Here is an 18,480-nt window from a genome sequence, read left to right as displayed (position 1 = left end):
TCACTTTGAAGTAGGTGAGAGACTGATTCCCTTGTTTCTATCTCAGACGACATTTTCTGTAATTTTCTCTGTTACTCATTGAGGCTGAAACAAAGACATCCTCCTCACTAGATTTTCAAAGAGACAAGAAAACTAACAGAGCCTTCCACAATTTCTGCCGAGTTACTTTATTGATGATTAAAGATAACTTAGAGCGCACCCTTTTTCTTCACAGTCAGCAAAAACCCTCCATCAGAAAGAAATATATAGATTTCATTGTCCTGAAGGACTCTTTAAAAATAGTTCCCAAATAGCTATATGGTACCTAATTAGTCTCAACAAGAATGAGAAGTCTGAAATGTAGCATCCAAATTAAGGCAACTACACACCGGACAAACGATATAATAGCTTAATTCTGCCTTGGAAAGATATATTAAGACATTGCTTCTCAGTGTTCGAACATTCAATCCTTCCCTCACCATGTAGTCGTTGATGGGAAATTGACAAGATGTAGTGATGCTATCTACCATCCCTAAATCCCTCATCTTTACCCTTTCACCTTTCCGGCGAGACCCTCGAGGAAATCCACGCATAATGAAATTTTGCACACCCCAATCTCCAACATTCCAGCAAAACACGATTCAATTCCTAATCTTCCACGGTGCCAAATTATTCGGATGCAGTACGTGAATGCTTTTGAGCTACATTAATAAAGGTGGCACAAATAGGGGACACTCCCTTGTGCAAATCTTATTCTCACGGTGCCAAATTAATCTAAGATAAATTCCTAGAAAAAGTCTTTATTTTTTTAAAATTCTCACCTCACACTCCTATTTTCAAAAATTTTGATACAACATTCTAACTTTTGAGAAAGATCATTTTATCCTTGTAGAATTAGTTGGGTTCACTTTAGGATTAAAGTGGGTACGAAATCGATTTTAGTTGAACCGATTCCATTTACCCGTTACTCGTTAATCGAATGTCACCTTTGATATATCTCATCGCATCCTCTCCATCATCGATTAGGAAAAAATCATATTCCAGTGTTTCAGTACTACCAAGTGTTTCAATGTCGTCGAGGGTTCCAACGTTATGATAACATCTCAGTTCGAACAAAGGAGTTTTCTAGGGTTATGACATCTTTCCGGTTCTCACATAGAGTTTTCCCCTCAAGTATTCGTCTTTGATAGTTTAGTATTGTGATAACTATTTGAATTTCATATTTATGGACCAATTTATAGTTTAGTAAATTCTATTAGATTTATGGTTTGATTACATATATGGATTAAAAAAAAAAACCTAAATTCCTAGTTGGAACTGAGAAGCTGATCTTGGATGGATTTGCTTGATCTTTACTATTCTAGTTTCAGTTAGCTATCAAAGACTTTATGACACCAATAAAGTTTGGTTGTGAACCTGGAGGGAAGAAAAATGTAGAGAAATAAATGTCATCTACTAAATTCTTACCAGTTTGGTTGTATATCATTCCTCCTCTAGCTTAATATATCTTGTCCAAATTATATATTTCTGCCTCAACTAACATCTTTCAACATTTGTTTCTTAGTTGTAGAATTTCCATAGCATGATTTTCACGAAGCTAAAGATGAATTTGGACATAGTATTATTATTGAGTTTCTCAATTCATAAACGATTTGTTGCATGGCATGAATATTGGAGTAATCATCAGATTTTTGAAAATCATACTTGAGGAATATTGCAATCTTAAAGGGTTCCATTATTTTTTGGGTCCCGTTGAAAAATAACGTAATAATGAATTTGTGCACTTATTGACCTCCTTTTTCTATTGTCGGGCTTTTTAGTGACCTATTATTGAAATTAACAGTTCTATTTTATTTTAATTTTAATCAATTAATGATTGTTGTTGTTGTTTATAAGATCTACATTTATATTCATCTTTAGTGAATTCTCAAGTCTAATCCCTATACGCATAGAAATGCCAAAGTTAGTCTCAAGAATGTTGATTTGAGCATAGATGGGTTCTTGCAAACTTATTTCATAATTAGTTTGCTTTAATTTATCATTAATAATTTATTAATTTTATCTTTGCAATTCTATCTATTTGTAAACCTAGAGTAGCACATTTGAAGAAAAGAAGAACCAAAGCCCATCTAGTTGGATGGTTACTAGTTATAGCTTTATTGAGCATATCTGTCACTTCTTTAGGGCACTCTAAGTGTATTGGAAAAAAAAACTTGATCTCCCTATCACCATAAAAGTGTCATTTATATATTATAAGACATATAACATTTGGCTATGTCCTGGATGCTCTTGATATAGTCGTATCTCATGGATTATTATTGGTAATTCTAGAACGATGGGATGAAAACGATAAGTTTCTAGTCAATGGAGTTCAATTATCATTTTTGATATCTGATATTTTTCTTCTATATAATTTATCAAATATTAGAAAAGTAATTAAGATAAATGCAGTTACAATCTGGTATGTTGCTCAGAAGTATCTTCCATTTGTAGGGCCAACCCATGGGGAATTGACAAAGCTGATTATTTCATTGCATTCATGTGAAGATATATCAACTGACTTTTGCTGGATGTACATATGCATTTATATGTATATTATTTTGTTAAAGTAATTATGGGATGTCACCGTCATGCATCAGTAATTGATAATCTGAAAATTTTGAATAAGTTTAATTGAGTGACATCAGTTTATTTTATTATTTTTTAAAAAATTTCAATAATCGAAGAAAGAATTCAAATATTCAAGCAAAATAAGATTTATTATGTCAGCTATTTAAGAGGCCACCTACCTGTATTATAGGTTAGTTATGTAGACATATTTACTTAATGAAATATTATATTAGTAATTTTTTTATAATAAAAATTGATCGTCAAGGGAAGTAGAATCTCTAAGATTATGAAAATGATAAATTCTTATATTACATTAGAAAGTAATCGATAAAATATTATCAAAAATATCATTTGAACAAGTAAGTTTTTTTAAATTCAGATTTATAATTGTAGTCTGTTTTACAAAATTATCCTAATGATGGCTTTTTGTTATTTGTAGATGATTAAAAAGTTATATCATTTGCCAACTATTGAGGTATCAATTATTAAAAAGTTATATCCTTTGCCAACTATTTGTTGAATCTCGGATTTTGATAATGAAGTCAATTGTCATTTGTTGTCTAATCTATGTGTTGAGATAAGTGTGCAGGATTAACTACGATGAAAGTAAGACATGCAACAGGAGTTATGCCGAAGTCATGACAATGATCGCGTTGGGAGTTCAAGAGCTCGACGGAAGTTCGGACAGTCATCGGAGGTTCTGCGGGAACAAATCCGAGAAGTCCAGAAGCTTGCCAAAGAAGCTCGTCGGAACTTGCCAAGTGGATCGTCGCAAGTCCAGGAGTTTGCCGGAAGTCCGCAGGAGCATCACCGAGGGTTCATCGGATGATCGACGGAAGTTTGCCGGAAACTCGCCAAAAGAAGCGATTGACGCACCGGAGCAAGCTGTAGAAATTGTCTTAGGATTTATCGTAGTTAGCACTAATGATTAAGTTAAAAATGGGAGGTGATCCCATTAGCTTAATCTTGGGGCAATTGGGCCCATGAAAAACTTAAATTGGGCCGAATGGATCAACCCATTCGGACCCTGGTTGCTGTGGGAGGTGCAACCGCCCAAGCCAGGAGGTAGCACCGCCTGGGCTAAGTCTCCCAAGGAGACTGGGCAGTGCAACCGCCCCAACCAGGAGGTGCAACCGCCTGGGCTCAATCACCGAGCGAGACTGGGCGGTGCAACCTCTCCTGACAAGAGGTGGCACCGCTTGAGCTCAAGTTTCGAGCTCTGCCAGGCGGTGCAACCGCCCTAGTCAGGAGCTGCAACCGCCTGAGCTCAGTCTTCGAGCTCTGGCAGAGAGGTGCAACCGCCCTTGACAGAGGTGGCACCGCCCAGAGGCTCAGTCTTCGAGCTCTGCCAGGCGGTGCAACCGCCCCAGTAAGGAGGTGCAACCGCCTGATCCCGAAATTCCGGGAATTGACAGTTTTGAGCTCCAAATTTGTACTGGGTTGGGGCCTATAAATACCCCACCCATTCAGCACTGAAAGGTAGCAACTTACACTCGAAATCTTGATATCTTTCTGTGATTCTTAGAGCTCAAAACTATTGTAAAGACCAAAAGTTCTCCTCCTTCTATTCTTCAATGTTTGAGTTGTAAAGAGAGGAGAGAAAACTTCTGTAAGGGTTGTCTCCTAAGCCCGTCAAAAGGAGTGAATCTATAAAAGGGTGGTTGACTTTCGCCTATTGAAGGAAGGCCTCTAGTTGACGTCAGTGACCTCGTCGGTGGAGGAAGCCAAAAGTGGAGTAGGTCAAGATTGACCGAACCACTCTAAATCTCGGTTTGCATTTCCTTTGAGCATTTTACCTTCACTGCAAACTTCTCAATAGCTTACTGCCTTCTGTAATTTTACGAACGAGTTTCTAAGTTCAGAACTTTCCGAATCTGCGTTTAGACGTAAATCGGCTTTTTTCGTACGATCATCATATTTCAGTTTACATTTACGTTTTGATTTCAATCATAATTGTTTACTGCCTTCTGCGATCTTACGAATAAGTTTCTAAGTTCAAAACTTTCTAAATCTGCGTTTAGATGTAAATCGGTTTTTATCATACGAACGTCGCATTTCAGTTTGTGCTTGTATTATGCTTTCAATTATAAACTGCAAACTACCTTCATAGATCTACTTTAACGTTATCTCGCTTAATCTCAAGTTAAAGTAATCTTAGAATCGGCTTTCACATCGAAATCGTTTTAATCTCAACAAACGCAGCTTTCGTTTTAATCGCTGAAAAATTTCTGCTGCACTAATTCACCCCCCTCTTAGTGCTCTTGATCCTAACAATTGGTATCAGAGCTCGGTTAACTCTCAAACGGATTAAAACCCAAGAGAGATGGCTTACGCCGGAAACCAAGAGGGCCATTCTATTACACGTCCACCCATGTTTAATGGGACAGACTACACCTATTGGAAGACCCGAATGAGGATCTTTCTTATTTCTATGGACTTTGAACTTTGGAATCTTGTCGAGAATGGTTTTTCGAAGTCTTCTCTTCCAATGATCGATTGGAATGATTTGGAGAAGAAGGCTTTCGCTCTTAATGCAAAGGCTATGAATGCCTTATTTTATGCACTTGATAAAAACGAGTTTAATCGTGTTTCGATTTGTGAAACCGCATTTGATATTTGGCACACACTCGAAGTGACTAATGAAGGCACAAGTAGAGTGAAAGAGTCAAAAATCAATCTTTTGTTACACTCTTTCGAACTTTTCCGGATGAAACCGAGTGAGACTATTGGCGACATGTTTACCCGTTTCACGGATGTCGTCAATGGTCTAAAAGGACTTGGAAAAAGTTTTTCGGATTTTGAGCTCGTAAATAAGATTCTAAGATCCCTTCCTAAGAGTTGGGATCCTAAAGTCACTGCTATTCAAGAGGCGAAAGATCTAAACAACTTCCCTCTTGAAGAACTAATTGGGTCATTAATGACCTACGAGATGACTTGCAAAGCTCATGAAGAGCAAGAAGACATCCTTCCAAAGAACAGGAAGGATATGACACTTAGAACTTTGGAAGACCACTTGAAAGAAAACTCAAGTGATGAGGACTATGACGATGACTTGGCACTTCTAACAAGAAAATTTAAAAAATTCATTAAAAGAAACAAGATTAAGAATGACACTAAAAATAAACTTGAACCCAAGAAGGACTAAGTTATTTGCTATGAGTGCAAAAAGCCGGGACACTACAAGAGTGATTGTCCCGAAGCCAAAAAGAAAACAATAAAGAAGAAGGCGCTCAAAGCAACATGGGATGATTCGAGCGCGTCCAAAGAAGAGGAGTCCAACACCGAGCAAGTTGCTCATTATGCCTTAATGGCCATCGGAGAGGAGGTAACAAATTTATTAGATGCAGATTTATCTTTCAATGAATTATTAAATGCCTTCCATGACTTATTTGATGAATGCAAGATTTGTTGAATCTCGGATTTTGATGATGAAGTCAATTGTCATTTGTTATCTAATCTATGTGTTGAGATAAGTGTGCAGGATTAACTACGATGAGATTAAGACAAGCAGCAGGAGTTGCCCCGGAGTCAAGATCATGATCACGTTGGGAGTTCGAGAGTTCGACGGAAGTTCGGACGGTCGTCGGAGGTTCAGAGAGAACAGATCCGAGAAGTCCAGAAGCTTGCCAAGCGAAGCTCGTCGGAACTCGCCAAGTGGATCGTCGCAAAGTCCAGGAGTATGCCGGATGTCCGCAGAAGGATCACCGAGGGTTATCGGTTGATCGACGGAAGTTGGCCGGAAACTCGCCGGAAGAAGCGATTGACGCATCGGAGCAAGCTGCAGAAGTTGTCTTAGAGATAATCGTAGTTAGCACAATGATTAAGCATGAAAATGGGAGGTGATCCCATTAGCTTAATCTTGGGGCAATTGGGCCCCTGAAAAGATTCAAAGTGGGTCGAATGGAGTGAACCATTCGGACCCTGATTGCACCAGGAGGTGCAACCGCCCCAGCCAGGAGGTGCAACCGCCAGGGTTGCAAGGCTGGGAGGTGCAACCGCTCCAGCCAAGAGGTTGCACCGCCAGAGCTCAAGTTCCGAGCTCTGCCAGGCGATGCAACCACCAAGCTCAGTCTTCGAGCTTTGGCAGAGTGGTGCATCAGCCTGAGCTCAGTCTCGAGCTTTGCCAGGTGATGAATTCACCAAGCTCAGTCTTCGAGCTATGGCAGAATGGTGCATCAGCTTGAGCTCAGTTTGGAGCTCTGCCAAGTGATGCAACCACCGAGCTCAGATTTCGAGCTCTGCCAGGTGATGCAACCACCAAGCTCAGTCTTCGAGCTCTGCCAGGTGATGCAACCATCGAGCTCAGTCTTCGAGCTCTGGCAGAGAAGAAGCAATCGGCAGAGCTCAGTCTTCGAGCTCTGCCAGGCGGTGCCACCTCTCCAGTCGAGAGGTGCAACCGCCTGATCCCAGAATTCTGGGATTTGATCGATTTGATCGTTTTGAGCTCGAATTTTGAATTGGGTTGGGGCCTATAAATACCCCACCCATTCAGCACTGAAAAGATACAGACCTATACCGAAATTGTGATCTTTTCTGTGATTCTAAAGAGCTCAAAAGTGTTGTAAAGCCTTGAGTCTCCTCCTTCTGTTCTTCAAGTTTTCAACTGTAAAGTGAGGAGAGAAAGGTCTGTAAAGGTTGTCTCCTAACCCTGTCAAAAGAAGAGAAACTGTAAGAGGGAAGTTTGGCCTTCGCCCATTGAAGGAAGGCAGCTAGTTGACGTCGGCAACCTCATCGGTGGAGGAAGCCAAAAGTGGAGTAGGTCAAGGCTGACCGAACCACTCTAAATCTCTGGTTTGCGTTTAATTTCGAGCACTTTATCATTACTGCAAACCTCCCTCATCACTACTGCTCTCTGCGCTTTCACGAACAAGTTCTAAGTGCTATTCTTCCAAATCTGGATTCAGACGTAAACTCGTATTTTCATACATTACAGTTTACGTTTACGTTTGATTCTGCAAATCTGTTTTCCGTGCTTTTACGAACGAGCTTCCTTGCAGTTTACGCTTACATTTTAATCCTATTAATAACTGCAATCTGTCCTCTACGATTTTACAAACGAGTTTCAACATTTAGACGTAAAACTGCATTCGGACGTAAATCGGCTTTCTTCGCTCAATCATCAGATTTCAGTTTACGTTTACGTCTTGATTTCAACTGCATACTGCCTTCTGCGAATATACAAACGAGTTTCAAAGTTTAGACGTAAATCTGCGTCTAGACGTAAAACTGCGTTTAGACGTAAAACTGCGTTTAGACGTAAATCTGCGTTTAGACGTAAAACTGCGTTTAGACGTAAAACTGCGTTTAGACGTAAATCTGCGTTTAGACGTAAAACTGCGTTTAGACGTAAAACTGCGTTTAGACGTAAATCTGCGTTTAGACGTAAATCTGCATTTAGACGTAAATCTGAGTTTAGACGCAAAACTGCACTTAGACGCAAAACTGCGCTTAGACGCAAAACTGCGCTTAGACGCAATCTGCGCTTAGACGCAAAACTGCGCTTAGACGCAATCTGCGCTTAGACGCAAACTGCACTTACATACAAACTGAGAATTTGCTTTTGCATCATAATAGTTTTTGAACAAACGCAGCTTTTGATTTTTAATTTATTATACGATTTCCGCTGCACTAATTCACCCCCCCCCTCTTAGTGCTCTCGATCCTAACAATTGGTATCAGAGCAAGGTTAACTCTCTAAAGGATTAAAACCCAAGAGAGATGGCATACGCCGGAAACCAAGAGGGGCATTCAATTACACGTCCACCCATGTTCAGTGGAACGGACTACACTTACTGGAAGACCCGAATGAGGATCTTTCTTATTTCTATGGATTTAGAACTGTGGAACCTTGTTGAAAATGGATTTTCAAAATCTTCTCTTCCAATGATCGATTGGAACGATTTGGAGAAGAAGGCTTTCGCTCTTAATGCAAAGGCTATGAATGCCTTATTTTGCGCTCTTGATAAAAACGAGTTTAATCGTGTTTCAACTTGCGAAACTGCTTTTGATATTTGGCACACACTTGAAGTGACCCACGAGGGCACAAGTAGAGTGAAAGAGTCAAAAATCAATCTGTTGCTGCATTCTTTTGAACTTTTTCGAATGAAACCGAGTGAAACCATTGGCGACATGTTCACCCGTTTCACGGATGTCGTCAACGGTTTAAAAGGTCTCGGAAAGAGCTTTTCGGATTTTGAGCTTGTTAATAAGATACTAAGATCCCTTCCTAAGAGTTGGGATCCTAAAGTCACCGCCATTCAAGAGGCAAAAGATCTGCAAAATTTCCCTCTTGAAGAACTAATCGGGTCATTAATGACCTACGAAATGACCTGCAAAGCTCATGAAGAGCAGGAAGACATCCTTCCAAAGAACAGGAAGGATATGGCACTTAAAACTTCTGAATGCCACTTGAGAGAAAACTCAAGTGATGAGGATTGTGACGATGACTTGACACTTTTGACAAGAAAGTTTAAAAAATTCTTCAAAAGAAACAAGTTCAAAAACGATGTAAAAAATAAACTTGAACCTAAGAAGGACCAAGTGATCTGCTATGAATGTAAAAAGCCGGGACATTACAAAAGTGATTGTCCCCAAGTCAAGAAAAGAACAACAAAGAAGAAGGCGCTCCAAGCAACATGGGATGATTCGAGCGCATCCGAGGAAGAAGAATCCAACACCGAGCAAGTTGCTCATTACGCCTTTATGGCCATCGAAGAGGAGGTAACGGATTTATTAGATGCTGATTTATCTTTCGATGAATTATTAAATGCCTTCCATGATTTATTTGATGAATGTAAAGTTATAAATAGAAAGTACAAGTTGCTAAAAAGGGTACATGATAATCTTACTTGTGAGTTTGATAAGTTAAAAGTCGAACATCATGATAGTTTAAACTCATGTATCAAATGTCATGATTTAGAAACTATACAAAAAGAAAACTTGCTGCTTAAGGACACCTTGAAGAAATTCGAGGTTGGTAGCAAGTCATTAAACATGATCCTTACAAACAAGGGTCATGCTCCCAAAAGAAGTGGGATTGGATTTGTGAGGAGTCCTCACCGAAATCCAACTACCTTTGTAAAAGGCCCCATCTTACATGTTCAAAACCAAACCAAGTGCAACTTCTGTTGCAAATCTGGACACAAGACACATTGTTGTCCATTCAAGAAAATAAGTCCAAACAAATTAATTTGGGTTCCTAAAGGAACCATGTTAAACTCTATGCAACATGATAGAAAATATAGATCTGTTTATGAGGCACCCAAAAGCAAATGGGTTCCTAAAGATCATCCGTTCCTATAAAAACATTAAAAGTCTAGGCCGGAGCAAGAAATAATGTTCTGCTCCTTAACTCTCAATGATCATAAACCAAGAATCAAAAAGGAACTCGCAACGCTTAAGTAACAAGTGGAAGCTATGAAATCACAAATACGATACAATTAGAAACTTATGATATCCAAATTCACATACCTCCCTGATCTTCAAAACCTGTTCATCTACGGATTAATTCTTGTAGAAACTAAACATGTCATGATCTTAAAAGGGACACCAAACAAACATTCGTATGCACGTTAAAAGATCTATCTTACAAAGAGCTTCTTCCTTAAATAAAAACTCATACGAAATCATGTAACAAACATCAATTGCTCTGAAACTCTTCTCAAAGCAAATTCTCCCAAATCAAATCATCCTAAGTACTCACCTGCTGCAGGCGGTGGCACCTCTCCAGCTGGCGGTTGCACCTCCAGCCTTCACGGGTTGCCAGAGGTTGCACCGCTCCAGCCAGAGGTGCAACCGCCAGCAGCTCTGCCCCCTTAAAATCACGCTAGGGCCGGCTAAGGAACCGACCCCAACTCACCCCCATTTCCTCCTCTACTCTTCTAAGACTCCTCCATTCCCACTTCACTCCTCTAAGCCTTCCAAATACCTCCCATTTCGGAGCAAAACATCAAGAATCCTTCCTTCTCTTGAAGATTTCACAAAGGTATTCTCTAAGAAGCTCTTAAATTCTGTTTTGTTCTTCATTTTCTTTAGCTCATCATCATCCCTTTAAAACAGCAGTAGTAATGGGATCTAGAAGATCCTCAAGGGACAAGGGAAAGAGGAGAGTAGTAGAAGAGTTTGATCTCACTCTTTTTGATTCCAAAAACAATGCTGAAAAATTTCTCTCCTTCGAACTAAGAAGCATCAATAAGGGAAAATATGTAGATCTGAATGAACTAAGAGATGTAGAGACTATCCATTGGTTTGCAAACCTAAATCTACTTCCCATTTTGCAGATCAACGAACCCATTTATCCTAGACTAGTTCGATTGTTTTACAACAACATGCAAAAAGATGATGAAGAAAGGATATCAACCTATCTCTTAGGACAACACATTTCAATCACTGATAGATTCATTTGTGATATAATAGGTATCCCCATGAAAAGCATAGGACTTTACTTCAAAGGATCATGGGATGAAAATACTATTGGAACATCTTACGTTGACGCCTTAGGAACAATCCTTGCCAATCCTAACATAGAATCTATTCCTAAAAGTTGTGAACATCTAATGCCTTTTAACACTAAGATACTTCATCATATCATGACTAGTATAATTCTTCCTAAGCAATATCATCATGATGAAGTGAGTCAATTGGAATTAGGAATTATGTACCTAATCATGAAAGAACGTGACATTTGTCTTGGCTATCTGATCCAACAAAACATGTTGGAATTATCCACAAAAGATATGATGCTCCCATATGGTGGAATTATTACTAGAATAATGAAAGCTTACGACATTCAAATACCACTAGAAGAAGAAGTAATGAAATCAGATAGATACAGCATAATAAACAAAAATCTGCTTCACCGACTAAGATGTCACTATAGAAACGGTAACTGGGTTAGAATGCCTAGAAGAACTAATCCCCCTGAACCTGAACCTGAACCAGAGCCGGAAACCCCAATCTTTAGGAGTACCCACTCTCCTCCAATCTGTCCCTTTGAGGAAACACATCCGGTTGAGCAAACTCACACATCATCCATCGAAGATATCGGGATTCGGATGGACCGATTTGAGCAACGACAAGAACGGCTTGAACTTCGACAAGATCAAATCCTAACCGAGCTACAACAAATCCATCGACAATTTGACTCTTTATTTAAGCACTTTAATCTTCCACCTCATGAATAAGCTTGTATAAACATCTGATGTTTTTGATATGACATGTTGTAAACTCCTTATGTTATTCATGAAGGACTTTGTCTTTATGGTTACCTGATATGCTACCCTGATATGGTTATCTTTTTCTGTGTAAGCATATTTGCAAACATCTCTCGTTGTTTATCTCGGTTTTTGCACTAAAACTAAAAAGGTTTAAAAGCCTATGCCTTGAAAATATGAAGCAACATACCAATGTAAGTTGATAAGTCAGCAGTATGACATTGATATGGTTGCTATTGCTAATATGATTGCTATCATGCCATGTATCAAACAAAAATTTGCATAATACGAGCTGATATCTTACCATGTGATGCAATGCTACACTTGCTGAAATAAAAATCCTGCTATGCAATATGATATAATGCTGCACTTGAAATAATTGTGTTACTACATCAAAATTATTTTTCGGATGTTATTACTATTACATGCCTTGACAAACGCTTGATCAAATAACATGTTGCAAATTATGTGACAAATATTTTTAACCAAATGCATGTAAAAAGTTCATTTTTCGGGTTGTATGCTAAAAATGGGATGTTCCCGTACACTCTTATGAAAACTCCTTGGAAAATGACTTTCCTCCGTCAAGCAAAAACAATAAAGAGATATATGTGTCATGACTTCCTTTATATGCTTGATCATGCTATCATGCTTTTTGTTGATGACAAAGGGGGAGAAAAATATGAATTGATAAACACTATGTCATAGCTGAACTGCCATAATCATATCTATGTCATAGTTGCAAATAGTTGAGTGATGCTATAAACAATGTTATGCCATCCTTGCATCACCAAGAGATATGTGAACATGTACTATAGTTTGCATCATATCTTGATTTGATATTGTGAAGAAAATGCAAACTTACTAGCAAATCTCAAATGTAAGCATCATGTAAAAAGTCCTTCGTTGCTTTATATGATTACATGATGAATGGTTACAAACACAATCATACAAACTTGTTGATGTATGTCATGCCTTGACATAATTCTTGAAGAGATACATCATGATAGGCATCATGATGGGAGCATTGATAAGTTTAACTGATCTAACTTATCAATGCGTCACTTGAATTCTTAGGTCTTGAATTCAAGGTTGACTTATCTCAACTATGGCATATAGATAGGGGGAGTTAAGGATAACTCCTTTATCAATTGATTGTCATCATCAAAAAGGGGGAGATTGTTGAATCTCGGATTTTGATGATGAAGTCAATTGTCATTTGTTATCTAATCTATGTGTTGAGATAAGTGTGCAGGATTAACTACGATGAGATTAAGACAAGCAGCAGGAGTTGCCCCGGAGTCAAGATCATGATCACGTTGGGAGTTCGAGAGTTCGACGGAAGTTCGGACGATCGTCGGAGGTTCAGAGAGAACAGATCCGAGAAGTCCAGAAGCTTGCCAAGCGAAGCTCGTCGGAACTCGCCAAGTGGATCGTCGCAAAGTCCAGGAGTATGCCGGATGTCCGCAGAAGGATCACCGAGGGTTATCGGTTGATCGACGGAAGTTGGCCGGAAACTCGCCGGAAGAAGCGATTGACGCATCGGAGCAAGCTGCAGAAGTTGTCTTAGAGATAATCGTAGTTAGCACAATGATTAAGCATGAAAATAGGAGGTGATCCCATTAGCTTAATCTTGGGGCAATTGGGCCCCTGAAAAGATTCAAAGTGGGTCGAATGGAGTGAACCATTCGGACCCTGATTGCACCAGGAGGTGCAACCGCCCCAGCCAGGAGGTGCAACCGCCTGGGCTGTGGGGTTGAGAGGTGCAACCGCCCCAGCCAGGAGGTGCAACCGCCTGAGCTGTGGGGCTGGGAGGTGCAACCGCCCCAGCCAGGAGGTGCAACCGCCAGGGTTGCAAGGCTGGGAGGTGCAACCGCTCCAGCCAAGAGGTTGCACCGCCAGAGCTCAAGTTCCGAGCTCTGCCAGGCGATGCAACCACCAAGCTCAGTCTTCGAGCTTTGGCAGAGTGGTGCATCAGCCTGAGCTCAGTCTCGAGCTTTGCCAGGTGATGAATTCACCAAGCTCAGTCTTCGAGCTATGGCAGAATGGTGCATCAGCTTGAGCTCAGTTTGGAGCTCTGCCAAGTGATGCAACCACCGAGCTCAGATTTCGAGCTCTGCCAGGTGATGCAACCACCAAGCTCAGTCTTCGAGCTCTGCCAGGTGATGCAACCATCGAGCTCAGTCTTCGAGCTCTGGCAGAGAAGAAGCAATCGGCAGAGCTCAGTCTTCGAGCTCTGCCAGGCGGTGCCACCTCTCCAGTCGAGAGGTGCAACCGCCTGATCCCAGAATTCTGGGATTTGATCGATTTGATCGTTTTGAGCTCGAATTTTGAATTGGGTTGGGGCCTATAAATACCCCACCCATTCAGCACTGAAAAGATACAGACCTATACCGAAATTGTGATCTTTTCTGTGATTCTAAAGAGCTCAAAAGTGTTGTAAAGCCTTGAGTCTCCTCCTTCTGTTCTTCAAGTTTTCAACTGTAAAGTGAGGAGAGAAAGGTCTGTAAAGGTTGTCTCCTAACCCTGTCAAAAGGAGAGAAACTGTAAGAGGAAAGTTTGGCCTTCGCCCATTGAAGGAAGGCAGCTAGTTGACGTCGGCAACCTCATCGGTGGAGGAAGCCAAAAGTGGAGTAGGTCAAGGCTGACCGAACCACTCTAAATCTCTGGTTTGCGTTTAATTTCGAGCACTTTATCATTACTACAAACCTCCCTCATCACTACTGCTCTCTGCGCTTTCACGAACAAGTTCTAAGTGCTGTTCTTCCAAATTTGGATTCAGACGTAAACTCGTATTTTCATACATTACAGTTTACGTTTACGTTTGATTCTGCAAATCTGTTTTCCGTGCTTTTACGAACGAGCTTCCTTGCAGTTTACGCTTACATTTTAATCCTATTAATAACTGCAATCTGTCCTCTACGATTTTACAAACGAGTTTCAACATTTAGACGTAAAACTGCATTCGGACGTAAATCGGCTTTCTTCGCTCAATCATCAGATTTCAGTTTACGTTTACGTCTTGATTTCAACTGCATACTGCCTTCTGCGAATATACAAACGAGTTTCAAAGTTTAGACGTAAATCTGCGTCTAGACGTAAAACTGCGTTTAGACGTAAAACTGCGTTTAGACGTAAATCTGCGTTTAGACGTAAAACTGCGTTTAGACGTAAAACTGCGTTTAGACGTAAATCTGCGTTTAGACGTAAAACTGCGTTTAGACGTAAAACTGCGTTTAGACGTAAATCTGCGTTTAGACGTAAATCTGCATTTAGACGTAAATCTGAGTTTAGACGCAAAACTGCACTTAGACGCAAAACTGCGCTTAGACGCAAAACTGCGCTTAGACGCAATCTGCGCTTAGACGCAAAACTGCGCTTAGACGCAATCTGCGCTTAGACGCAAACTGCACTTACATACAAACTGAGAATTTGCTTTTGCATCATAATAGTTTTTGAACAAACGCAGCTTTTGGTTTTTAATTTATTATACGATTTCCGCTGCACTAATTCACCCCCCCCCTCTTAGTGCTCTCGATCCTAACAAGATTATCAATAGAAAATATAAATTACTAAAAAAGAAGCATGATAGTCTTACTTGTGATTTTGATAAGTTAAAAACTGAATATCATGATTGTTTAGATCCATGAATCAAATGCCATGATCTAGAAACTCTCCAAAGAGAAAACTTGCTACTTAAAGACACCTTGAAGAAATTCGAGGTTGGTAGCAAGTCATTAAACATGATCCTTGCAAACAAGGGTCATGTTCCAAAAAAAGAGTGGAATTGGATTTGTGAGAAGTTCTCACCAAAATCCAACCACCTTCATAAAAGGCCCCATCTTACATGTTCAACACCAAACCAAATGCAACTTTTGTTGCAAACTTGGACACAAGACGCATTATTGTCCATTCAAGAAAATTAGTCCAAACAAATTGATTTGGGTTCCTAAAGGAACCATGATAAATGCTATGCAACATGATAAACAATGTAGATCTATTTGTGAGGCACCCAAAAGCAAATGGGTACCTAAAAATTATCCCTTCCTGTAAAAACATTAAAAACATAAAAATTTTAGGCTGGAGCAAGAAATAATATTCTGCTCCTTGATTCTCGATATTCATAACCCAAGATCCAAAAAGGAACTCGCAATGCTCTCTGGCCTTAATTACAGATGGAGATTATAAATCACAAATGCGACTTAGATACAACCTTATTTGACTTTTCAGAATTAGAAACATATGATTCCCAAATTCACATATCCCTTGGATTTTCGAACCCATCAATTTCATCCGTTCGTAACCTTCAAATCTAACTCTGTATCATGAAGTGACTAAGTCTGTCATGAACTTGCAAGACTTACCAACTTGAAGAAACTATCACAAACACGTGTACGACATTGAGAGTATGTGTTGAATCTCGGATTTTGATAATGAAGTCAATTGTCATTTGTTATCTAATCTATGTGTTGAGATAAGTGTGCAGGATTAACTATGATGAGAGTAAGACAAGCAGCAGGTGTTGCACCGGAGTCAAGATCATGATCACGTTGGGAGTTCGAGAGTTCGACGGAAGTTCGGACGGTCGTCGGAGGTTCAGCGAGAACAGATCCGAGAAGTCCAGAAGCTTGCCAAGCGAAGCTCGTCGGAACTCGCCAAGTGGATCGTCGCAAAGTCCAGGAGTATGCCGGATGTCCGTAGAAGGATCACCGAGGGTTTATCGGATGATCGACGGAAGTTGGCCGGAAACTCGCCGGAAGAAGCGATTGACGCATCGGAGCAAAGCTGCAGAAGTTGTCTTAGAGTTAATCGTAGTTAGCATGATGATTAAGCTTGAAAATGGGAGGTGATCCCATTAGCTTAATCTTGGGGCAATTGGGCCCCTGAAAAGATTCAAATTGGGCCGAATGGAGCGAACCATTCGGACCCTGATTGCACCAGGAGGTGCAACCGCCCCAGCCAGGAGGTGCAACCGCCAGGGCTGTGAGGTTGGGAGGTGCAACCGCCCCAGCCAGGAGGTGCAACCGCCAGGGCTGCAAGGCTGGGAGGTGCAACCGCCCCAGCCAAGAGGTGCAACCGCCCAGAGCTCAGTCTTCGAGCTAGACTGGGCGGTGCAACCTCCTCTGTCAAGAGGTAGCACCGCCAGAGCTCAAGTTTCGAGCTCTGCCAGGCGATGCAACCACCGAGCTCAGTCTTCGAGCTCTGGCAGAGAGGTGCATCAGCCTGAGCTCAGTCTCGAGCTCTGCCAGGTGATGCAACCACCGAGCTCAGTCTTCGAGCTCTGGCAGAGAGGTGCATCAGCCTGAGCTCAGTTTCGAGCTCTGCCAGGTGATGCAACCACCGAGCTCAGACTTCGAGCTCTGCCAGGCGGTGCAACCACCGAGCTCAGTCTTCGAGCTCTGCCAGGTGATGCAACCATCGAGCTCAGTCTTCGAGCTCTGGCAGAGAGGAGCAATCGCCTGAGCTCAGTCTTCGAGCTCTGCCAGGCGGTGCCACCTCTCCAGTCAAGAGGTGCAACCGCCTGATCCCAGAATTCTGGGATTTGATCGATTTGATCGTTTTGAGCTCCAAATTTGAACTGGGTTGGGGCCTATAAATACCCCACCCATTCAGTACTGAAAAGATACAGATCCACACCGAATTCTTGATCTTTTCAGTGATTCTAAGAGCTCAAATTTGTGTAAAGTCCTAAAGTTCTCCTCCTTCTGTTCTTCAAGTTTTGAGTTGTAAAGAGAGGAGAGAAAGGATCTGTAAAGGTTGTCTCCTGAGCCTGTCAAAAGGAGAGAAACTGTAAAAGGGCAGTTAGCCTTCGCCCATTGAAGGAAGGCAGCTAGTTGACGTCGGTGACCTCGTCGGAGGAGGAAGCCAAAAGTGGAGTAGGTCAAGACTGACCGAACCACTCTAAATCTCTGGTTTGCTTTTACCTTGAGCACTTTATCATTACTGCAAACCTCTTACATTGCTACTGCCCTCTGCGCCTTTACGAACGAATTTCTAAGCTCTGATCTTTCAGAATCTGCATTCAAACGTAAATCGTGTTTTTGTACGATCTTCACACTGCGGTTTACGCTTTCATTCGGATTCCATTTATAACTGCAAATTGCTTTCTACGTAAAACGCTTTTCAAGGTTCAAAACTGCTTTTAGACGCAAAACTACATTTAGACGTAAAATTACGTTTAGACGTAAAACTGCGTTTAGACGCAAAACTACGTTTAGACGTAAAACTGCGTTTAGACGTAAAACTACGTTTAGACGCAAAACTGCGTTTGGACGTAAAACTGCGTTTGGACGTAAAACTGCGTTTGGACGTAAAACTGCGTTTGGACGTAAAACTGTGTTTGGACGTAAAACTGCGTTTGGACGTAAAACTGAGTTTAGACGCAAACTGTGCTTAGACGCAAACTGCGCTCAGACGCAAACTGTGCTCAGACGCAAACTGTGCTTAGACGCAAACTGCGCTTAGACGCAAACTGCACTGTGATTCTGCTTTTATATCGAAATCGTTTTTTATCGGACGAACGCAGCTTTCGTTTTTAAATCGCTGAAAGATTTCCGCTGCACTAATTCACCCCCCCCCCCTCTTAGTGCTCTCGATCCTAACAATTGGTATCAGAGCAAGGTTAACTCTCTAAAGGATTAAAACCCAAGAGAGATGGCATACGCCGGAAACCAAGAGG

The sequence above is a fragment of the Musa acuminata genome, chromosome BXJ2-9, assembly GCF_036884655.1.
Source record: "Musa acuminata AAA Group cultivar baxijiao chromosome BXJ2-9, Cavendish_Baxijiao_AAA, whole genome shotgun sequence".
Classification (NCBI taxonomy): domain Eukaryota; kingdom Viridiplantae; phylum Streptophyta; class Magnoliopsida; order Zingiberales; family Musaceae; genus Musa; species Musa acuminata.
The sequence above is the reverse complement of the archived record's forward strand: the minus strand, read 5'-3'. Positions refer to the sequence as shown.